The 26,080-nt window shown below is 37.9% G+C and overlaps 1 long non-coding RNA gene across 1 annotated transcript; it reads left to right on the top strand.

Moving 5' to 3' along the window:
- The first annotated feature begins 512 nt into the window (after positions 1–512).
- On the top strand, positions 513–21,920 carry LOC144203285 (uncharacterized). Its single transcript, XR_013327649.1, has 3 exons — positions 513–771; positions 13,131–13,263; positions 18,557–21,920. It is a non-coding gene; the product is annotated as an uncharacterized LOC144203285 (long non-coding RNA).
- The last annotated feature ends 4,160 nt before the right edge of the window (positions 21,921–26,080 follow it).

Genomic DNA, 26,080 nt, shown 5'->3' with positions numbered 1-26,080 from the left:
AAAAATAAAAAAAACTAGTATACATTCCAAATTTCACATGGGGAACATCCAATTTACTCATTCAATTCGTTCAATCTATCTATTCATTCAAATTAAGAGTTTCACCCCTCATCTCTCATTTCATTTTCTGACCCGCTTTATCCTCACCAGGGTCACTTGGGGTGCTGTTGCCTGTTCCAGCTGACTTTGGGCCAGAGGCGGGACACAGCCTGAATTGGTGGCTAGTCAATCGGATGGCACAAGGAGACAAACAACCATTCATTCTCAAATTCATACCTAGGGGCAATTTAGAGTGTCCAATCAGCCTACCATGCATGCACGTCTTTGGAATGTGGGAGGAAACCCTTGCTGTAGTGCATGGGTGTCCAAACTTGTTGTGGAGGGCCACCCACTGGGTGCACCTTTTCATTCCAACCAATGGGAAGATACATCTTCACCAATGGGAGGATACATCTTCACCAATATGCAATCTCAGAAGAGTATACTCTGTTGATTGCAGTCAGGTGCTGCTTGTTCAGAAAGAAGAAACCTCATTGGCCAAATCAGTTTGAGCCAAAACCTGCACCACAGCAGCAGCAGGGCAGCAGCAGCCCTCTGGAAAATTGTTTGGACATACTTGCTAGGGACATGTGAATCAGTACTATGAGCTACAGATAAAGCAACTGATATCATGGTGCCAAGATATTATGATAAAAGCAGCTATTGTAGATGAAAACAGTGTTTTTATAGGGGATTCATTGCCTCATGGATTACCACACTGCCATACTTGGAGTAAGTATATCCTAAATTCCAATTGTATACATTTGTGCCAAAAATAATGAGATGATATTCCAAAAATAAGGTGGAAAATGAGTGGGGTTGTGGCAGCTCATTTGAGCGAGACATTTCAAGTCTCAAGTAATGTAAGCGTGCTTAATTGGATGACATCTTGAGGGATGAATCAGCCAAACATTTGCTCTAATTGTTCTATTCAATTAGAGGGTGCAATTTGGAACCTTGCGAGTGTCAGTGCAATGATAGCACTTTGGGTGTGTGTGTATGTTTGTGTGCATGGTTAGTTTTTGTATTTCTTGGCCTCGGCTATCAACAATCTGAGTCAAATCCTTCCAAATGTTGGGGCCAAGCTGGGCACATACCAGAAACAAAACCCAACCCCCTCTGCCACTCACCTTTGTTTAGCTTCAGCCTGTTTGCTAATTTCGATTTGCAGAGAAGCAATTGTCAGATCCTGCTCAAACTGCGTGCCTCAATGGACAGCTGATTTCTTTGAAGTGACATTCTGTAAATATGCATTAACGGGGACACAATTAGTGCTGATGAGGTTGACTGGAGCCTCATTTCATTGGCAACTTTGGTCGCACTGTGAGATAAGCTGCATTATCTAGAAAATTGGCTGAGGGAAAACACTACCTCTGATTGCCAGGAAAGGTTCCAGATAAGAGCACAGCTGAAGAGAAATATAATTGAGGTGGAATATGTTAACCAAGGTGTCATGGGCACGTTGGAAGCCATTTAGCCAATGTTGGCATTACATTGAACAGTATTTAGGCCTTGCAGGCATTAATCACCATCACAATTGCTGTGATTACAGCAAATTCAGGAGTGTTAATTACTTTAGTAAGTGTTGTTATCATGTTTATTATAGAATTGCTATTATTATTATTATTGTTGTTACAATTAAGCAATATTAATTTCAACTTGTGAATCTATATATTAAATGGAACAAACAAAAGAATAAGGGATTGGGCAGTTATTCTTTGACGCTTGTGACATTGACAGTGACAATATAGATTCAAGAATGTTCAGTCTTCAAAATGGCTCCTAAAACTTGGACTTCACTGCATATTTTGGCATCAAAATAGTTTGTTCAAACTGGTGGCTCTGAAACATTCATGTCATTGTCTGCCTAAACTGGAAGATGCCATCTTCTTTAACCATTCCCCCCGCCGCTCTCGTCTTTCTTGCTCTTTTCTTTTTAGTGGAATTATTGACAGCTCTCTCATGCACTCGAAAAGTCTTAGTCCACTGATGCAGTGTTGTCTGTCAGCTATTCCCAAGACTAGCTCAAGTGACAGATCTGCAAGCTGCTATGGTCTACTTGACATATGATGGCTTTGACTTCACAGCAGAGCACAATTTAGCCACCAAGTGTGGGAAATTTCTCTGGTAGAGTAGAAAAAATCCCCCATCTTCTTCTTGCCAGGCTCATTACTGCATCTCTGTTCCACTTTCCTGTACATTCCCTTAACAATAAATGTTAATAAAATGTTTTTCTAGCAAGTAAACACGTTACAATGATGCCTTACATATTTACTGGCCAAATTGCAAAGTGTAAATTTCCATTGGCCTCTTCAGGAGAACTGGGCCAGTGAAATCTGTGTCTCCCACAAACCAGATGCCAGTTGCATCTCTTGAACAAAACGGAAGAGAACCATGTCTACCATTCCTCTTTCGTCCTCTCTCAATCCGTGCCTATTCCAAATGGCCTCCACAAGTGGTGCTTATGACTCCCATCTTAACTGCTCCATTAACTGTTTGTGTGCTGAAAAACAATAGTTAAGAGAGGTGAGACGATGACGTGACCTCATCTACTGCAATTATATGAAAAGTAGTGACCAATTAGCACTCTGTGCAATGTGACACTGTTTCTGTTTATGTGAGCAACTTCAACTTCTCTCTGGTAGTGACCGTTCTCTGATTTACATAATTGAGGGATTGGCCATTAATGGGAATGGCGTGTGAGAGGATCCCATTAAGATATGGAGTGACATCTGATCATCTCCACTGCTTTTCTGCTATTTATCTCTATGTGCATTGACATAACAGAAAATGATTGTGATTCTTATCATCACATGTATTTTATGATGAAATATCAAATTTTCTTCAATTTCTAACCCCACCGTTTGGTGGACACTGTTTAGTAAGGGCAGCACGGCTTTTGCTGGTTATGTCACTATTTTGCCACTGAGGGGCACTATGTATAAGGGGAGAGAGATACTGCAGGCCCAATGAAAACAATATATTACTTTATGTATTTTATTTTAAATCTAAAACCATTAGGTGCTATGCCTTCACTCTGGTGCATATATTTTCAGGATGATAATGACAAAAAGAAGACAATAATAACAGTTTTAGGGTAGTATGATGGTACTGGGGCTTTAGGTTTAGGAATATGATGCAAGGAATTATACATGAATACATTCACGTATGCCTCCTCATATCAGATTTTATTCTTTGATGTATGTTGCAGTACGGCACAACGGGTCACTTTTAGGCTCTTAATGAAGGTGAGAATAGGTGAAGACAATATCATTAAAATAAATGCTATTTTCAAATCATTAAATCATTTCAAAGGGGACTGGTGAGTTTTAATGTGAGTCGTTTGGGTTGCAATAGTGGTCATAGAATTGAGTTAAGTTAAAAAAAAAAACTGTTGGTGCTTTATAATACTTTACTTGAGGTTGTAACTGTTGTTAATGTGCACTTGGATGGATTGCCAAAAAGTTGAGATACGAGTGATTCGAATGAATGAGCAGTATTTTATAACTAATCTAAAACTTGCTGGATGCGGTATTCTTTTCATGATTATTTGTTACAAAAACAATAACAGACTTGTCCTTGCTGCTAGGAGGGAATAATTTAGTTGTGGTGTTTATCCCCTCTAGGTTGTTTTCAGGTTATAAACTAATATATTTACTAGTAAACATGAGGATTTTTGAAAATTAATTTTGGCTTCTGAAGAGGCCTCGAGTGACATCTCAGGAGGTGTCAAACTATTCAGATATTCACATCCTGCATCAGTCAGGCTTTAATTCAACATTAATAGCAAGCAAGTGAAACATTGCACTCTGAGTTCTCAAATTTCAATGCAGCTAATGTATCATTTTTCACTGCATAAGGGATTACTTTCATCATTCCCATTAAGATGCACATTTTGTTTGGATACTCAAATTACAGATCCCATATTAAATCTGCTTGTGCAAAAGGCATTGATCATAGCCCTGAATGCTGCAATCTAACTTTGATTTAATTTGCCCTTCCATTAATATCTATGAGATGTCCGATTGTCATCTCGGGCATATTGATGATATTGTAAGCCCTGCCTTCATATAATGTTCCCCAGCGGTAATGAGCAAATGTTATAGAGAATTATGCTGCCAAGCAGGTTCAGTGGAACTGGTGCTGTAGCCAAAATTCATTATCTTAATAAATAGCAGCATGGAAAAAAAAGTACAATTTTTAAGAGTAGTGCCCCCTGTTTAAAAAAAAAAAAAATCACAAAAAGGCCGCTGTGACTTTGGAGATGGCTCATTGTTATGGCACCCGAGGGTCTTTTGGAGGGTCTGGGGAGCCTTAAATGCGCTTGATTGAGTCAAAAGAATCATTCGCTGCCCATCTCATACAAAGTGTTAACTACCGACTGAAGGACTTGGATATATCAAAGATTTAAATTAAATTTAGTTATACTGTCGCTGGGCAAGTGACAACCAAAGCCATGCTGATTATACATTTTGATTAATGAATTGCTGAGAGTAAGTTTGAATATGTATAGTTCCCTCGGTATATAAGGAAAAGACAAGTATTATGCTATAATTAAGGCAATCATGAAGATGAAAATAGCTGTTGATGCAACAAGAATGGGGGAAGAAACCTTTGGATTTGGTCAGGTGATAAAGCCGGCTTGGAAGACACCTGAATAAAAGCAGCCAGATTTAAGTTACCATATTTAGGAGACACCTAAGAACCTTGCTTGATTGTAGACATCTAATCATTTAATTTATGCGTGTCCAAAGGAGCCCTCAATAACATTTCAAGTAGCACTCTTCCGTCGAGCAGGAACATTCTGAAGGCTGCACAGCTTGAAAAGGGGAATTTACTGCATCTATTTGGAAAGACAGCATGGTGACACAACAAGGGAGAATTTTGCGCTTTTCTCTCTCAATGTCATGACAAGCACAGCTTGTAGAGTAACAAGAAGCAATAAGACACAGATTTTAATTTAAATAAATATATATATAGATATTTATATAGTTTACTTTGCAGAAATAGATTTCATAAATGTTGCAGTTCAATCATTTTTCTGTCAGAGATCTTATGTTAAAACAGTGATTCTCATAACGAAAACATTACTTTTAATCAATTATGATGAACAATTACTACTGGATTACTGAGCAGGTCAGATTCTATCTAATCTCTGATTGGTCAGAGATTTTGTGCTTTAATGTAGCAACACTCAGCAATAAAGATATAGAGCATTTTATTATAGTTCATCAGAAGTTGGGGATTAATGCCCCTTGGAGCCTAATGCCCCTTGTTACCCTAACTCTTTTATTGCATGTGCGTGATTTGCGATCCAGTGATTGTGTTGCTGTTAATGTGAAGATCCTCTGACAAAGTTAAAGTCATATTCTGGAGGTCACAGAGCAGTGATGGTAGCATGACTGGCTCTATTGTGACAAATCATTGACCCTTTGTCAGATGTACAACAAAAATGCTGTATCTGCAGTCAGCCTTTTTTTTTTTTAAAGAATAACTGGAGCATGGAGTGCTTATTCCTGAAGACTCTTGTCTTTCGTATGGTAGTGATAACATTCGACACCTCAGTCTCTGCACAATAGATTCATGCATGACAGAAACTCAATAATACTTGGTGTGGTTGATTTTTGAGTGCTTGTTGACAGGTTCTTTATTCTCGTCAGGTTTCACATTCAACACATCAAAAAACGTCACTCTTGACGTTGGACTATATAGCAAGTCTGACGCCAGTGAGGGAAAAAAAAAGTATAATTTTACTTTGATTTCCTGTCATATACACTAAGCATGTTCAGGCATAGAGCCTGTTTAAACAGTGAGACTACAGCATAGAAAACAATCCTTTATAGGCTTGTACACGCGAACCTACTCCTTTGGAATGACATCTCAGTTTTGCATGAAAATGATTTAGTATTCATAGAGGGCAGTCCAGTTCTACCATGTCACGGTTCCTTGAAAAAAAATATTCTCAACCCAAGTGGCTTGTCTATATAACCAACAATTTCTTACTGCCAAAAGGTAAATGCAGCCAAGTGTTTTGTCTATTTGTTGACAAACGAAAAGTTAAAACTACTATTTCCTGGTATAAAAACATTAAAATATGAATGTTGCATCAACTGGGAGCCACACAAATGACATAGGAATCGCTTTAATCCTTTACAGAGATGCATTGTTGCAATATTTTATTCTTTACTCATTATTTCTTCGTAAAAGGAAATGCCCAGATATGTTTAACCTCAAGGTAAATTGTCTACATCCAAAACACCTTTGCTAATATAAATCCAGGCATTTATATTGAAAATGAGTAAAGTCAAGTGAGCAACCAGAGTTACATTCTACGCTATAGGCAGTAGCCAGCAACATTTAGATGTCTCTAACTAGAACACAATAAATTGTTCCTCATTATTCAGTAATTAACTCCAATGTTCCGGGTCCCCATCCCCCCAGCGCAACACTCTAAATCACCATCCTCCTCCTTTCTTCTCCTCCTGTACGCAGCTCTTTAATTTCCTCTATGCAGTGGGGGGTGAGGGTAAATGAGCAATGGGGGGGTCACAGCTTGGTGCACTCCATCATCCCTTTGCCACCCTCTTGTCACTCCCTCGCCCTTTTTGAGCCACTCCCTTCCCCTTCCTTCCTCTTGTTCTTATGCCAGCTCCTCAATAAAACAGACAACGCAAACAATGATTTTTCTTCCATATAGATGTATTTGTCACTGCCATGTTTTAAAGACTTCAAGGAAACTTTGCCATTCGTAAAGGTCAAGCAGGAAAATAATTTAGCTTTGGTTCATTGAGGAACAGTCGTATAGATGAAGCACCCTCTCAAACTGTTCCCACAAAGAAGGAATCGTATACAAAGAATTAAAGATTATGGGTGGGCTGCTCTTGAGATGACATATTACAGTACAGTAACAAAGTCTCAGCTTGGAAAATCATTAAAACTTTAACCCCGTCACTGCCTTTATTCATACCCTCCCACTCCTCCAGGCGTTGTGCATGTGCCTTTGATTGGGCTGCTTTCCATACTTTCACTGCACTTAATTGTTAAAATTAGGTCATATGTAGGCTGAGTCAAATCACCTGTCATTTCAGTAGGGAATCAGCAGTGATTGAAAGGTATCATATAAACTTGCCCAAGGCCTGGTTTTGTACTGCCTGTTGGGAGTTCTCTTTGTTCTTTGACTATCTCTGCCAATGGGCACTCAGAGGGAGATGTTAAGTGGGTGGTAGGTAGTCTTGGGTGACATACATCCACCCATTTGGCCCAAATCTAAATCTGGGAGAGTCAGTTGTCAGATACAATTCCTGGAGGGAGTAACTCTTCCTTCAATGTCTTACCAAGCCCCCTGACCTAATTGCGGAGAAAATACAGCCCAAAATGAGTGAGGTCAGGTTCTTTTGAACAGTTAAACATAAAAGGTGAACATAAATAGGACATTAGAAATGATCTATTTCTTAAAACAGGATAAAAGAAAAGAATCGGACATTTTTCTATAAATTTGAATGTAGACAGAACATCTGTTTTACCTTGTGGCCTGCGTCATATTCAAGCCACAAAGTATTGTTTCCGTTGGTAATCATACCTTAAAACGGGTCTTTGGATACAGAAATTAGGTTTCAATGCAAAGCTTTGCAATAGCATATTTTCACATGGTTTTAATCGTAAGGAAGGCTACATAGGAAGCAGATGGAGGAGAAAAAAAGTCTAAACACATGGCATTAATATTTAATAGGCCTGCTTCCTCGGGAGACCACTCTAGGTTGGAGCACTGTGTCTAAAGAGAGGCTGTATTAGTACTGTTTGCTCTGGAGGAAGAGCTGCCTTGCACTAATGAAGCGATCGGGACCTGAACTTTGAGAAAACCTCACACCCGATTAGTGGTCTTTGACGCATAGAAACATGGCAGAAAATCACTTGGCTAAAGACAACACAAGAATGTACGCAGCCTTCTGTAATATTTCACATTTCATCTTTTTACAGTTGGTTTCCTCTTGACCCTGTGGACAAGTGTTTTCAATCGTGCTAACGTTGAGCTTTAATGAACATCCATGTGCTGTAAAGCGGTGACAACCAACTGACCTTGTCCATATCCGTGTGGCTGGGATGGGGAACTGTGTTTGAACCTAGCCAGTAAAGAAAAGGACAGAACATTTGGATGTTATTAGATAACATTTGCATTCTACAGCCCATGTTAGTCCCAAAAGCCATCAGGTAATTTGAAAGAGACTCTGTGAATTTAAGATGTGCAGATGTTTTTGCTTTAAAACTGGCATCTGTTTATGCAGACACACTTTATGTTCATAAAACCACAAAGGACCTCCCATAGGTTTTATGGAGCAGTACCAGTTAGAGCACTCAGCTTTGTAATTGTGCCGCACCGGGTAATGAGAAAATTGGGCACAAGCAGTACTCCCTGTAGATGTAACCCACAACACACAATTTGAACAGCATGTGCTTTATCTATATTTCAACTTTCAGGGGGTCAATCATGGTCACGCTTTTGCACTCAGTTCATATCAGAGGAGTTATTCCCTCAAAATATAACATTAGTGAGAAAATAATTCACCCTACACTCCATGCAATGCCCAAATAAATATAGTTTTAGCTTGTTGAAAGGTCCATAAAGACTCATTTGGATGCTAATTACCCTTAGGAAACATGCAAACCTACCTAAGAACCACTTGCATGTTATTTCAAACTACAATAAAGTAGAATAAATACTCCCAAAAGATTCACTGGCATTTAGAATAGCTAGTATTAGGCTGCTGTTGTGTTTTTATTTGATCTTTTTATACATATTTCATTGAGTAAACGCTATTGAGGTCCACTTACATGACTGCCAGAGTGGGCTGAGTTACCACTCAGCCATAGAGTGAAAATGAATGTGGAGTGGAGTATGTACCCTGTGTTTAACTAGAGACTAGTCATAGGGATATGCCTAATGGAAACATACTTAACTATTCACTATAATATTAATCACACTATGTAGTTTGTATGTACTGTAGTTGAAATGACACAAGTGACCTGTATTTTCCTGCTGGCCTTCTTATTATGGCCTTAATACATTGCACAAGAGCCTTAGAGAATGCATAAAGGAAATCGATAAGTTGTGGTCACACTGTCTAACAGGATTGCAGAATATTAGGGTTAGAAATTTTAAAAACACGTCAGAATAATGTTTCCACACCAAGCTGAAGCCCTCAGTGGGATGTCTCATCCTGTCTAAATTGCATTTTCAGTTTAAGTAATACAAATTTAATGCGAAACATTACAGCCAATATGGAGATGGTGGTGCTTCTGACAACTCGATAACCAATTGTTATGAGAGTGAGCTCACTCTTGATCTCAATATATAATATCAGAAGACAAATGTTTGGTAATGGAGTATAATTCAGTAAATCTGTGTTGTTTGTTATCATATTCACAGTGACCCCTTTGGGAAACAATGTTGTCTTGTGTACAGTCACACACTGACATGGCTGCCACGCTTCAGTGTTCATTTCCCATTATGTGGTGGGGACATATTTCAGACTCAAGTGATCCAAACAGAAATCTACCACTTGAGAGAACTGTCTTTGAGAAGAGAGGTTGAGGTGAGCGACAAGGACGAGGGTCCTACAAATGACATATCCAGCGGCTCCTATGTTTCCAAGGGTACTTCAGCTCAAATAGGCGCTCATCAGCGGAAAGGCTTCAGGATTTTTTTCCTCATACTTCAAAAAGACGATCACCTCAAAGCCTGAGTGCTTGTTGGTATGTTACTTGTTAGTGCAGCGATGGAATTCACAGACATCAAGGGCTGCTTGTTTGGTGATGACACTGCTGCCATTATTCACGCTGATTCGGAGCTAGACGATTCAAGTTCACTTCACGCAGACAAGCATTCACAGCTCAAGTACATTTGTGAAGACCAGTTTAGTGTAAAAAGTGAAAAATTATTTCAAAGAATAACCAACATCATACAAATGGTGGAAAAAAGGATTGAGGTGACTACCTTTTAAAACACCCATTCACGGGGAAAAAACTGCTATTTAGATGTGTTTGAAAGTGAATATTAAGCGAATATATCAAGTGGCACATCCAATGAGTCGTTTTGTACATCTGTCTTTCAGTTCTGAGATTGAGTGTTTAATCATTTGGAGTTTGTATGTTCCCCTCATGACTGTGTGGGTTTCCTACCCACACCACAGGATGGTTAAACACTATATTGTCCTTTGGTATAAGTGTGAATGCGATTGGTTGTTTGACTCATTGTGGCCTGTTTGGCCGGATTCAGGGTGTACTACAGTTTTTAGGTAGGCCCCAACACCCCTGTAAACTTTGTGAGGGAAAGGGTTTCGCAAAACGAACAAATGAATGAATACATGTGTATATAATGGATTGATGGACATTAAAATTGATTTCCCTCCCGCCTATGGAAAAATGTAGGATAAGCTATGTATTGCCTCTATATGTTAGCCAAGCCAGCAGGACATTTAAAAACTAATTTAAGAAAGGAATATATTTCTTCCTCTACAAAAAGTAATTTCATGTGATGTTTTTGTAGTAAGGCAGTGGTGTGTAATGACTCTTCGCAGTATTCCTTGCCTACCAGTGTTCCCACGGGTCCTATGAAGTATGAGATCATCAAATGAAACTGACCATGTGGAGAGGCATATTCGACTTATAAATATTACGCATTATATATTAACTTTTAGATTGGAAACAATCACAAATATGCACAATATACATAATATCTGGATTTAAATCACAGTGACTTGACATCACATACAGCAACCTTAACTAAGGCATATATAGGTATATTCAAACAGTACTTCTTTTGTCATCATCTCAGCAGGGTTTATCTTTTAACGTTTACAGAATCTTGATTTATTTCGTCTACCTCTATTCTGTTAAACCATCAACAACAACAACAACAAAAACCTGACTTGAAATCGCAATTAAAATGTCCGAACCACAAATATGAAGCTTTAGTATAATTGCCCTCTCAAGCTCACCCAAGCAAAGAACATTCAGGACAAACTATCCTTCAAACAGCACAGGGTCCATTTGGCCCACTGCCTGCTATTAGCTTCTTCAACGTTCCAATGACGTTGGCAAAATATCCTCTGCTATCAAAACATTACAGAGACAAAGTCAGCAACATTTTATTACCTTGAGTAGTTTCCTTCATGAAGTGATGATGAAGCCAAAAGGCCAAATGCTGAGCATCACGTGTTGAATGGCCATAAAGTCCACCATGGTCAGGACGCAAGCTGTACATAGGTTCATTATGTAGCTATGACACTTTACTTGGCTTTTTGGTCCAATATAATGACAAAATATTCAACACATGCCTGTAAGGAATAGATGTAAAATATATAGAAGCATGCATGTGTACTCACACATTTTACACACACTTTGAGGCTGTTGAACATGTGTTCGGCAGCAAGTGGCAGTTTGTTTATTGCGAGGTGAAACAAGTGGTGAAACCTGGGCATTCCTTTTTCTGCATATACATGCCAACCAACTTACTCTAATTAGGCTCAACACTAGAGTTGCATTTTAATAGATGTCCTGCTGAGTGTGCATATGTTTAGAGAATAAGAGCCATGCTAATTGAAAAATTAAGACATGAGTACTTGTCTACTGGGTTCCCACTATGTTGCTTTTAGTGTAACACTTTGCTGAGAACTGTCAAAAGTTTAATATTGTGTTTTATCTTTCATCACAGTTTTTATGTTGAATCTGAATTCACAGTTGTTTTTTGAACAATATTCTACAGCTTTTGACCGGTGCATGTTTTCGTTCATTAGTCAGTCATTTTATATTAATCGACATAGAAGTTCAGTTGATCATTTTATATTTTTTTATGAGTACAAGTCACCTGGTTTTGAAGATCTGCTGATATTAATTAATACCTTGGAAATGTGGGTAGGGGAAACATCTAAATGTATTTTTTTTCCCAATTTGAACCGAACTATCCCAACATTGTAGCAATATAATAGAATTATTAGTACTGTCAAAGACACGCACACACACGTCTCTTTAGTCTTTGTCCTGAAGTGTTTTCCAGTACTGTAACATAAACATATATACTTTTAAACATACTATTAATTCATTCACTTTCAGCATCCAGTAAAAGTTACGAAAGGGGGACTACACCCTCAATTGGTTGCCAGTTAGTCAGTTTTTTTGTTCCCAAACATTTCAAGTAAACCCATCTCACCTTGACTTAAACAAAGCAACTGCAAACAGGTGTTTGAAAAATATCTCAAATAATAATGTATCCCCTTTCCTTAGTTAAATGTTAGTTTGCTGATCATGCTGCTGGTGCAGGGACCTCTTCTGCCCTTTAATTAGCTCCACAGAGAATACGTGTCATCGTTAGCTGCAGTAATGAGCACACACTCATGTCACCTTGAGTCTGCCCAAGACAAAGGCAAGGATGACACTTGATGTCACACTGCGCCTCTACTTTTTCAAATATTTAATTCTTAGATAAGCAGAGGCCAATCCCTCATATGGATTCATGTGACTAATGTGAAATGTTAGTTACAAAAATATTGGATGTGCAAGTGAGTCAAAAATGCACTAGTTTTCTTTTTCTTACAATCATTTTTTAATAATTACAAAACTGTCAAAATTTGCATGATATAGGAACTCGGTATTCACTGTTACAGCTAGTTTCTTGTCCATTGGTCAGATTTATTGATTTATTATTCCCTGACCAAACAAATGAGGATTGTGTATGAATATCTTAATGAAAAAAGTGGCAAAATCACAGAAAGTGAAGTGTAAAATTGCTTTGAGATAAGGACCATTGAATATCATCTCAAGTCATACTCTACTAGTATAAGTTTAACAAACAGTCCAATCAATATTTCATCAGCAAGGGCGGGTTAGTGTAATTGGGTTCCTAAGAATTAAATATCCTGACTGAACTTGTGTCTTTGTATTCATTCTAAAACATCAACCAGAAAAGGTAAATGGTTTGGCTGATAATGGTCTCTTATTGCTCCCCCTCTTTGTGTAAGCATCGGGATCAAATTCAGTTAGTATACTAAAGCGATGAGTGCAATCCAGATTTGATTAATTTTTCGTTTTTGTTTTAGGGCTGATTAGGGCAGACTACACCCCAGACTGGTCACCAGTCAGCTGGAAAGAGAGGCAGATGACGATTCTCAATCTCAATCATACCACCATCGGAGGGAATCGGCCCCTCGTGCCAGCTTGGACCAAAATCAGGTGAGTGAACCAATACTACACTACTAGGCGGCTTGTAAGTGAACCTGATTACTATTTTTATAGCTAAACTAGAGAGAAAAAGCTGTTTCCAAATTAAGAGCATATAACTCACCAAATGGAAAACAGAATTAAAGAAGTATGGGGATGGATTAAATTGGATTCTTTGCCATTTTACAATATATGACTTAAATCAACTGGGACTTTTCCCCACAGTGAGGGAACTGCGTTTCCTGAGGCAACAGTCCAACTTGGGACCTCCAAAGATCCATTGAGAATTCTTGAAAGCCTTGAGATTATTCAACTCACTAAAAGACTAAATAGATTTTTTTCTATTAGCATTCTGACTACATTGCTCTGATTTTCTGAGCACGTATTATTTTCTTCTATTCATATAATATTAATACTATTTGTCTGAGGTTCTTAATCGGGTTGCAGGATTAAAGAATCTGTACGTGGAAAAAAAAATACAACAATATCACCTTTACTTTTCGTAGTTGTACAAAGACTGGTGGGGTGGGGGGGGTGGGGGGGGTTGGAAACACTTAGGTCCCAGTGGTTGAAACATTTATCGTAGAAGCCTTTTTGCATTTATGTGAAATCTCTATTATGGGACACCATTTCGCACATTCACATAATCAATGTTGCTAACTGAAGCCATGCTCCAAAGGCTAAACGCTTGAATTGATCATTGGCCCTCACTCACCATTAAGCATTTTAAAGATGACTAATTAGATGAGGTAAGGACTTGCCTGGGCTTTTGCTATTAGTGTAACGATGATATGACACCAAGGCATATTCTGTAAAGCATTGTCTTGTTGTTATTGGCTGAGACAGATGATGATTGGGTTTACTTGGTGCATTACAAAATGTTCCCTAAGTAGCATTCATAAAGCAACACTCCTTGCTGTGTCAGAGTGATAAAAAGTGATAATAATGGTGGTGATTCATATATACTTTAGCAGCCAAGTCAGTTTGACCGGTATTTTTTTTTAATTTTTTTTGTCCTTGCTATTGGCTATCATGGATCTTGTTTCCACTTCTTTGGCCGCTGCATTCATCAGACTGAAAGTGACGCTTGGAAAAGAACAGCAGCGAGTCATTGATATGCTTGCTCTGTTTTTTTTCCACATTGTCTTTTTATCTTCCTCATTACTGTCATTACTACGGGCTTCAGATACATCTCATTACAAGGGTAATTGGGACAAACATAAAATCCACGCAGTCCCCTTTTTAAGTTGGATATCTTTCAAAAGCTCAAAGTCAATAACCGACCCTGTAAGGTCTATAGCAGATGTTAGCACTTGAGGATCACATTGCTTTATTCAGAGTGGTTATCTTTGTCTTTTTGCTTCCTTTTGATGGAGTCGTGATTTGGAAAATGAATGTAATTTGCAGATGAATTTATCTTCATGTTTCACATCACAACCAGTGAAACCCGTGTCGTACATTTGTATCAATTCTCTCGCTCAACCACATTTAAATTACCCGTCAGCACGCACAGGTGCTTTTATGTAGTCAACGTAGTTCTTTTTTTTTTTAGAAAGTCTTTTCTTCTCAGAACCTCATGAAGTCTTTTCCATTGACAGATTTGGTTCCTTTACCAAATATTGACTTTGATATCTGATTATTAAGCAGTTTCCTTCAAACTTCAAATTATTATTACGAACAATTATTTTAAAGATGTCACTAGACCCTGTGGACCCCCGCAAGGTCTTGAAACAGATTATGCAAAAAGATAATTGCTATGAAGATTTAAAGAGAATGAAATTGGTTAGACAAACGTATAGGTTGTTAACTACTGCTCAGTGCAAAAGAATACATTTGCTGACAAAGCCACAAAGAGCCAGTTAAGAGTAGGTTTTCCCCATGTGCCCAGGTGGGCGGGAGGTAGTGCTCTCTTTATTATCACAGATAATGGCATTCCAGATCTGTCCTCAATTATACAGGATGGGCTGAACGATTAATTAATAATTCTTCTGATGGATAAATAGTGCAGCGTTCAGCAGATGTGCACCTCTTACAGTTGAGAGGTGACACCAATTGAGGCTATTGACTGTTGAGGCCTTACATTTACTGTATATAAGTACTGATACTTTATGGTCCATGGCCCCCACTACCCCTCTCTAACTGCTCACATACCATAAGCAAACGTCCATGTTGTCCTGATTTACTATGTGCCAATCCAATGTTGCATAATTTGTGTTTGGTCAAAAGATATTAATTATTTTGTCCTATGGACAAAAATGGTTATCCAGGTTAAATATACACTGGTGGAAATATTACACATTGTCAAAGGACTGTTGAGCCAAAAGCTCAGATGTATAATTTTCCCATAAGCTTCATGGATCTAAGTGTAGAAAGGAGGAATTATTATGGGTATGAATGGCTTTCTCAATAGTGATATCACTTCCCAGAACAAAAGATGGTGCTTCTGTAGTGAGATGGGAGCACAGATGCTTCCTCGAGTGACCATTTGCGTGCTTTCCATTAGGGTCAGGCGATGGTCTTTGGTGCATGAGTGACAACACGGCTAAGATAAATGGAGCACTCTCCTACACCGCTCGTTAACACTGAAATTGCAGAAAAAAACATAATAGTTATTAAATTAATTGCAGTCCTGTAAAATATGTCAAAAATTATGTGGTTCGATTAACTCATAACATGAGTGTCAGATCCGTAATAAAATCCTGATCAATAAAACAATAACCATGTTGTTAAAAGCAGCCACTGAAAGGTGTTTCTGACTGTAGGCTCCAGGGGTGAGCAACCCTTTTAATATAAACGGATTTCATCTTTCCACCGTGTCACCTAAATCACCTCAATGTTTGTGTATACAATTAAAATAAGATCATAAATTGTGGCAATGGATGGATTACGAATACTCCCCGTGACCTCGTACGTCAGCCTTTGTCAGTGACCGAGAAAATGCTTGTCTAACAATCTGTTGATTGCGATGCGGACTGCGGAGGCAGAGGCACCGTCTCGGGAGGAAAATGACTGTTGCAGGAAACATTATTTTAACATATTGTTATGTTTAAATCGATAAGTTTTAAGCGAGCGCTAATGACCGCCATTAATTCAACTTCTAGGATCTTTTATTAGCAAAGTTAGCACTGGTGCACTTGATTTAATGAACGCTTTATTATTTCATTTTGTTGGCCCTCCATGACCATTATGCGCAAATGACTGGTCTTTCATATTGAGAAGCAATGAGGCAAGCCATAGTTTATTTGGAGTTCTTGCACGATAATAATGTGTCAGTCGAAGGGCGTATTTGTTTTTTTAAAGCCTCAGAATGACTCTCACTTCATCTTGATACAATTTCCTTACTTCTCCTTCAAACTGTAATAAGCCAGCCTTCTTAATTTGACTTTATTTAGCACTTGATTTTTGCTCTTGTGTTTAGAAGAAATAATCCCAGTTGGGCTGTTAATTTGGAAATTAAATCGTCTGTTCAAGGGAATTGCTCAAATAAATGGCGGGGCAATTAAAAGTTGGGAGTGACACTATTTGGTAAGTCTTATGATAATTATAATGATATTGATAATGGCTCTAGCTGGAGGTGTGAATTTCACAAATGAAAGAACTTGGGATGGGTACGGCTAATAACATGAGTGCCATCCCGGTGTGTAAAAACATTGTTCTTTCTAATTGAGTAATGATACAAAAAAATAATAATAAAAAACACCCATCTCAGTAGAAGTGTGTTATTCTATTACTCCACACAGATAAACTGCATTTTGTGTGTGTGTGTGTGTGTGTGTGTGATATTGCTGCAGGAGTCTTTGCTCTCAAGCTGCCATTGATGGAATGTGTCCTACATTGTATTGCAGTAATGGACCGCTTTATCAGTTCATGTTGCGAATAGCTATAGGCTAAGTATGGATGAGAGTGACAATTACCAACAGACACAACACGCTGTTTGTCTGCTTATGATTAATGTGCTGTATCAGAGTGGGATGCTGTGAGGAAAAAAGAACAGGAAGGGTGATGGAAGATTCTATAGAGGTTTTTTTTTTGCCCCTCCTGCCTGCATCCTTTTCCCCCCCCCTTCACACACTGTTATCAGCCAAATTGGATGATCGGTAGGGGAATTCTCCCAAGTCGCTGGGGTTTTCACTGCAGTTTGTTACATTTTGCCGTCAGGTATGGAATTCACTCAAATTGCAGAAGTTCTTTATCCAGAGACTGGCTTTTTCAATTGAGTATTAGTCCAGTTCTAGGGAGTGGGTGTTGGATTGTGGGGTTTATGCCTGTCTTAAATCATTGAAAAATTGTTCACTTTGCTACTAAGTGTCCCTTGTTAAGAACCTAGGGGGTCTACAATTGGTATTGCTCTGTTGCTCGTCTGATAAAACAAATGTCAAAGGTGTTCTTCATTAAATTGACCATTCATAGTTTGTAATTGGCGGCCTTCAAGGCAAGTGATAGGCATATGAAAATTAAGGCATTGTTATATCAAGTAATATGCCATTGAAACAAAAAAATTATGTTGTAAAGAAAGATCTGTCCGATCAAATCTTATTATAATTGTTTATTTTGGTTTATTTTGGCACAATTACTTTTATAGTTTTTTTCATGGTAGAGTAGAAATAACTCCTAATCGGTCTTTAAAATGGAGGGCTAATTAATACAGTAACTCAATGTACTATAAATTATTTGTAAACACTTGTATGTGAAAGATAAATTGATGATAAGCAGGCAGCTAGCTCACCACCTCTGGTTGGAATGCCCCCATCACCATTAAGTTTTGGAGTGCTTGGAAAAATATACAACCTCCTCAATTTGTAAGGAAAAGTACTGCTTTAATGCATACCATCTCAATGGATTTTAACCACGCAATTAAGTGCAGATCTCATTTCATTTCCAAGGATCACATCATATGCTGTAGTGTGACTCTGTTGACGGAAATGCAATGTTTCATTCGTTACAAAAACATTATATTCCCCATTTTTGACATGCTTGATTCCCATCTTTTTGAATGACCTACAGATGCCAGTTAAAATAGAGAACTAACAATGAGAAAACTACATTTCTACAGAATTACGAAGGTATAGCTTCAATATATGTAGCGCCTGGGAATAAGAAGAATTATGAATTTGAGAATTATGGTGGACTATGAGCAGGATATTGAGCTAAATCAGTTTCAGTGCCTCTTAACTTTTCAAAGAAATAGAGGTGTCTCAATGTTGAGCCGCTCAGGCCAAGGATTTTCCTTAACCCCTTTTTAAAAAATGGACTGTGGGGTGAATTCATAAAAGAGCAGTCTGTTAGCCAATTTGTCTTTTGACAGGAGGGAACATTGGAAGCCACCAGAGGGTGGTCAGTGGTGAGTGGCACAGGTGTGCCTGGGGCGGTACCTGCAGAAACTTCTTCCTCATGATTTGTCCTGGATGAGGAGAGAAGGGAGCAGCAGTGCGGGCCACCATCTGGCCCCGGCCAGGGAATTGGGTTTGTTAGGCGTGGATGGCGTGTGTGCGCATTGTGTCAACTCCATCAGGGCAGTTTGCGAACAGATGTTCTGTGGTGTGTTCGCTCTACGTGGCTCGGGAGAGAAGACGTGTCTATCAGTCGTCGAAAGGATTTCAAGGGGGAAGCCCATTCTGACCTTGAGGCCACATGTCATTCCCTGCCTGTTAAAGCCTTTGGAGACTTCCAAAAATGTCCCTAATGGGTTATCAAAAGGCTTGAATCACACTGTGAAAACACGATATAGGCAATTATACCAACTGCAACACGGCACCAGAGAGGCACATCCAGCACTCACTTCATTTCTGATTTTTATTCTTTTTAAGTATTGTGCATTTAATACAGAGTAATTTCATCTGATGAAATATGCTTATCATTTTTGGTCTCTTCATTTTCTACTGTGTTGGCACAATTCAACACTGCGTCCTTGACAATGAGAACGATAGGCTTTTGATGCGGTACAGCCAAATCCTAGTGGAAAGTACCGGTAATTGTTGTCAATTTAGAGCAATTGACAATAATCTCAGTAAAAGATAGTCATACTTAGTCATTTTATCTGTCAAGCATTTCATCTTCTAAATGTCAGACAAACTAGTCAATCTTTAACAATCATTCTTGGTTTTCCTACATGCAATATTTTACATAGAGTCAACTGCCAATGCAATTTTAAACAGATGTAGGAGTTGCTCTACTAACTGGACGTAAAAAGGGATGGCGCCAAACAAACACGATAAATTGCAACACCGTTTATCTTGCACATTGTGCATATGGTTGTTTAGATTTACCACAATCACCACGATCTATGGGACAAGTGGTCTATTGAGAATGCATTTGGTATCTTTAAATAGTAGATAATAGTGATGTGTAAGGCGCTGAACAGGGATAGATGGAGAGATAAAGTAGCTTAAAGGCAGGTGCTAGTAAAATGGCATTGGGAAGAACTTCCCTTGTGATAACATAATCAAATGCATATTGTCCATTCAGCAATGTCATTTTGGAGCTTCTGAATGATCTAAACTCAAGATAATTCAGTAGGAAGGAATCTTTGAACTGAGCATTTTGGTACATCTGGCTCATTTCAATGGACTGTAACATCTGTCATAGTTTTACTACAGGCTTTGGATGCTAAAAGTAAATGTTATTGAGACATGAGCTGATAAATGTGTCAAATGAAAGCATAGTAGACATCCAACTTCTTGTATACAGTAAAGACTGTAATATACATAACAATTTAAGACTCCTATTAGTGGCTACTGACTAAACTTTCGATTACCTATTGTACTACAATTTGCAAGATTCATTAAATTCAATAAAAATAATTTTCTATTATTTTTGTGCTCAAACCAAAGTGCCCATCTATATCAGACCATTTTACTCTACAAAATGGTCTTGGTTGCAGTTAAAATTAGGTTTTTTTGATAAAGCAAAAATGTTAAAACTTTGGGTAAAGATTTTCTTAACATGTCTGTACAATACGTTAAATCATGAAGTGGGGAACTGTGTAAATGCAAGCTTTTCATATCCTCTGCCCATCCAGACCGCTGCAATCAATACGCGTTTAATCAGTCAATTATATGGCGCTAATTTAACAGCCTGCAGGTAGAGCCATCTCTGAGCAGTTCCCCATGAAAATGCAAGCCATAGGAAATTTATCTTTTGGAAAATGTCACAGAGGGAAATGAGGTATTCAATGAAGGGATGAGAAAGTCCGCAGCATGCGGTTCATGTTGGGAGATAGCAGGGGAGCTTCAGATTGGGGAACAGGCTAAAAAGAAGAGATTACAACATTATGAGTGGGGAAGATTGCTGCATAATCAAAATTAAAGAGATGATGTGCTCTAAACGACAAAGTACAAATATGTTTTATCAAATGAAGAGGAAAACCAGGGAGAATTATTACTTTGCAAAAATTACAACTAAAGAAAATTATTTTTTAAAACCTTTTTGTGTGGAAAAGAAGAAAACCACAGTTGAAATTGCTATTTCTATAAAATAATTAAAATAAAATGTCAAATTGGATGTTTCTCTGAGACAGAACACCAAAAGAAGGACATCTTGGCCACAGATTCGTCTGGCAACCTGGCTCGTGTCAATATTTAAATTGTTAAAGCAAGTGTTATGGACACGGGCTGTTGTTGGGACTTGAGTTTGGCCCCTCACCTATTAAAACCAGCATCTGTTGGAGCATAAATTAAGATTAAAAATAACTGTACAGAGATCAGCGGGTATAGTACAGTCAACCAGATGTCATTTTAAAAGTGCCAGATGGAACAATGAAAGTGGGTTGGAAATGAGAAAAAGTGCTGTGAAAGGTCAGATCAATTAAGAAAGTGGCGCTGGATGCCATATGACAATTAAGGTGCACGTAAAGCACTTGAGCCAGCAGGGCAGTGGAGTGAGCGGCCATCACACAGAGGAACTTCTTGGGGGCACTGGAACGTGCGTAGACGGGACGCCTAGCTTCCTCCACTCAAGTGCTTTTGCACCAGGTCAAGGTTAATGACCCGTACAGATAAACCCGATAGAATGCCTCACAGCACCGCTCACGACCTTTGTCCGTTAGTATTAAGGAGACAATAAATTACATGCATGACTTTAAGTGACATTGAAATTTACTCGAATCTAATGAGACAAAGAGGGAAAGCTTGATAGAGTCACATGGGACAGATGTTCGCTCCAATGTTTGGTTACTTTATCCACATTTTTTTGTTTGCCAAAGGATGAGTCCATAAAACCAATCGGTGTCGAACGTCAGTTTTTATGGCTATGTTGTTTCCATTTGAAAACAATCCCTCTCTGAAATAACATTTTACAGTCAACAGGCCTGATAGATTCCTTCACCACTCATGAGTGCACTTAGAACCACAAGGGGGCAATATTCGCATTGTTTGTGTGTATTCTGCTGGCATGTTGAGCTCATTTGCATGTTTTGGATTGAATCAAATTCCTTATAAATGATCATTTACATGAAACAAACTTTGAGAAGATGGACCACCCCAGCCAAATATTTAACAGACTGGAATTACATTTCTCATAGTTGCATTTCAACCAATGTATTTTGTTTTCACTCACACAGAAGCGACAAATGAAAAACTTTTCTTTTAAACTCTTTCTCCAATATGTCACTTGATCATTAAATTTTTACTGTAAACAATTTTGCAGTGTTTTAAAATAATAATTTGTCACATTATCACAAATAAATGCAGTGATGACAAAATTCAATGTATAGATAGATCACTTTATTTACCTGTGGAAACAAAATATAGCTACTCTTTATGAAGAAGGGTGAAAGATCCATGTTCTCAGCACATTGGAAAGAAATTATACAGTATGTTAGGTCTGCTAAAGCTTCCATTTGCATGCCCTTAAAATACAGTTTTAATTATAGATAAGCCTCAACTGAGATAAAGGACTCCTTTACAGTTACTGCAGATGTCTTACACTTTAACGTATTGTTACAGTAGTATTTCATGTATTATTCTTGACAGAACTCTTCTAAAAAAAAAAAAAAAAAGTACAACAAAAATCATCATTTGGGTTCTCTTGCATGGGTTTTTGGCTTCATTGATTGTTGAGTGCCTCTGCTGGAATGTCAGAATTAATTAGACAATATGTGTAATTGAGTGGCACATAAAGACTTTTGGGGCTCACCAGAATAGGGGCATTCTGTGGTCCCCGTTGTCCTTGAGGTCCTCATCCAGATGTTGATGTGGAGTGGAGGATGGCCTCTCACCTGCTCCTAATTATCATGTGAATGACAACATGGGCCAGATCAATAGTTCTCAGTCTCCATGTGGAGATGTTCGATAAGGAGGCAAAATTCTGGATCTTTTTCCCCTAATGCTCTTTGTTTCAAATAGTAACTGTTTTAGTTTAAAATACATGGTGAAAAGCAATGCAATTTATAATAGCACATTCTTCTGATCATTCATAAGATAGCTTGATGATCCATATGGCAGTTTGTCAAAAGCGGTTCAACTAAACTATTTAAATATTGACTTTTGCATGGAGGTTGAAAAAAAATAAATGTTCTTTTTCTTTTCGCAATACTAGATGATTTCATGATTGTATTTTCTTGTCTGCTAAGATCCTGCGCAACAATATTGCCTCCCACTGTGACAAGTGCAAATTTAAAAAAAGAAAATGTATTCCTCCTGATACAAAATCATAAACTCAGCATGTGTCAATGAGGATCTTTTCTTTTATTTGTACAAACAGGTAGTGAGGAAATTGAGACGTCTAATTAATTAAATTGAGCATTGGGTCTCATTGGAATTCTACATATAATGACTGGTCTGTCCGTTCAAGTCTAAATGATGTTTATGAGCAGCAAAGTGTGTTTATTCGTGTGTTTGAGGGGGTGTTCACTGCAAGATGGAAAGAGATGGAGCAATACAATTTATTCCTTAAGTGAGGCAAAGGCCATATTGCCTACCATTAACAGAGCAGAACGTAGGCACTGTCTGATAATTAAGTAATCCATGAGAGCATGTGCAATATAGGACAATCACTAACACCCTCTACTGCTTTGCTCCATCAAGCCACTTGCAGGTGTTCTCCCTCCAACATTATTTTCGATTATGTTGGAAAATATTATTCCATAGTGATTTTTAAGGAGCTGTTATAGGGAAATGTTCTGCTTTTTGCTTCATATAGGTGACAAGATGAATTTGTTTTAAAAATGCTTGTCACTTGTCAGTACTGGTCATGTTTTTTTTTAATTGAATTTATTATTTATGGTATTTGTGGTATTTGTAAAGTTGACTTATTAACTTAATGGCTGCCACTGACAGTGATAAATGTCCAATGGCACGCACACATGATCATTCTGTGTGTTTATTGCCATTAAAGGCGGGGTGGTGGCAATATGCCCTTTATATGAAAGTGACTTTAAAGGAGTAAAAGAAAGCAGGTATGTCCTGATAGACTTAAGTCATACCTGTTTTTTTTTAATATTATAATGGACTTGACAGTTGTTAAAACAATTAAGGCCTCATACTTGTATACGTACCTTTAATTGAGACCATAATGACCATGAATCTTTACTATGCAATACAATACCAGTGCTCGAGTAGTAATAATTACATATCTTATTAATTTAGTATTTCTCAAAGAAAACCAACTGACAAACCAAAAAGGAAATAGGCATTATTACAATAACAAGAATGTTCTAACCTTAACCAGAGCATACTACCAAAAAATAGATGATTATACCAGTTTATTTTATCCTTTAGCATTTAATAGAAAGACATTTAATTGATGCATCTTCCTATATATATATCACTGACATTGATATATGGCCAATATTATGTATGGGGTGAATGCTCATATGTTTTCAGATAAATGAAGTGAAATTGGATGTTGATGAATAGAATTGGCCAAATGGCATAACATGTTGAAAACAAAAAGTTAGAAATAATTGTAATTGTTAATGATTAGTGGCTAAAAGCTATGCAGAATTTGAGTTGAAGGACTTTTAATACAGCAAAAGTTGAGTCACCCTTTCAAGTATTAAACAGCTTGCAGATATATGGGCGTCATTTCAAGCAGCATTGCATCATGTTGCTTCCGTTCCTACTGAAATATTTATTCACATTGCAATTTACAACAATCCACAATTTAAAACTACCTTGTGGCCCATCCATGTACACTTGTCTAAATGCATTTTCTTTGTTTCTTAAAAGAAATTGAATCAAGGGAGGCTCCCGAGAAGGCATTTTTTTCAATGCTTCCTAACAAATGGTAACATTTTAATTCTAACGTTCATCCCTCAAGACTGCAAACACAATTTCATGATCAGCCCGCTTCTAGAGCCGTGTTTAATAATTCCCAATTATGCAGCAGGCACCTCGTCCACAGCGTGAGTCGTTCCATGCCGCCTGAGTAGCATCTGGCCCGCTGCTCTGTGTGTGTTCAGTCACCTTGATATCATCCATGAGCATGTTCCCCATCTTAGCAGGTTACAACATCGAGACCTGGGCTATGCTGGCTGTATTAATAATACAGGATGGAATTGTTCAGGAGGGAGTTTTCATTGTGTTTTTGGCTTCTGTTTTCGTTCTTTCCAATTTGTTCCGCAGTTTACCCAAACATGGCGCGCGGAGCATATCAAGGCTTCACATGTTGGCGGCATTGCCACAGAGGGATGACATGCACTTATTGAGAGAGTAAAATGTACTCCCTAATGGGGTGGAAGAAGTGTAAAAAGATGCTGAATTTATTAATCTTGTATAGTTCATGGATATAACTGTAAATGTTGGTTATTTAGACAAATACGCTACTATAAAAGTAACAAAAGTTAATTGATATACATACGGGCATTACGTTGCATTACGATGCATGCCTTTTGTAATTTTATTTATATTTGTAATGTTTAGTGCCTGAACTGTCATATTTTTCTAAGTATACCAAATAGCAAAACAATTGAGGTTAAATTACTGATCTACAGTATTTCTTGAGAGTATGTATCATTTTGCATATCAAAACACTAGAATGCAATGACAGTTGAGGCTTTATTATATTTTTTTGCAAAAATGTATATAGTCATTCACATGCAAAGCAAAAAAGCTGACATAAAAGCAAATGTAGGACATAATTGAAACAAAAAAATAAGAAGCATATCTGAAATAAATGCATACACCAATGAATGGATAAAAGTAATTCCTTCATGTAAATAGTGGTTGTTTGACGAATGACCTCACAGCAGATAACCCATTTTCCAACAATAATGAAGTCCGTTGAACTGTAAACTCACTAATTGGCTCCGTTAAAAGTAAAGATTTGGAAAGTATATTTTTTCCCTTTTGTTTTTCTCTGCTGTGTGTTTTCTGCATTTCCTTCCTGAGCGTTTTTCCTGTCTTTAAGTCAAACTAGGTGTTGCAACTGGATAGACTTTCACCCCTAAAGCAATACTTTTTTTTACACCAGACACAGCATGTGATGTGGAAAGCTTCATAATTATATCAATGTGTGATGTGTTTTAATACCCTCATTCTGTACAGGCTCCACCTGCAATTTGTATGATAGTTTTGACGCATCAATTGCAAAGTATAGAGCTTAAACGGATTTGGCGAATGGCCAACAACAGACAAAACACTTTAAAACTCTTTTACGCAATGCCTGTCTATTACTGTACATCAAACTGTTCAGGATTAGAACTCAACCGGATATATCACCTTTTAATGCAGCACTCCCACTCCATATGGAAGTAAACTCCAAGTTAGTGATTGCAGGTTACACAGAGGTTACACGTCTGATTAGAACCATGTGTTGTATACACAAAGTGTGGCTTTTTCACGTCAGTCCTTGTAGAAATCTATTTGTACTGTCCCACCCAAGTACTAAAAAC

This window comes from Stigmatopora nigra, chromosome 10 (assembly GCF_051989575.1).
Source record: "Stigmatopora nigra isolate UIUO_SnigA chromosome 10, RoL_Snig_1.1, whole genome shotgun sequence".
NCBI classification, from domain to species: domain Eukaryota; kingdom Metazoa; phylum Chordata; class Actinopteri; order Syngnathiformes; family Syngnathidae; genus Stigmatopora; species Stigmatopora nigra.
This window is presented reverse-complemented; position numbering and strand designations above follow the sequence as displayed.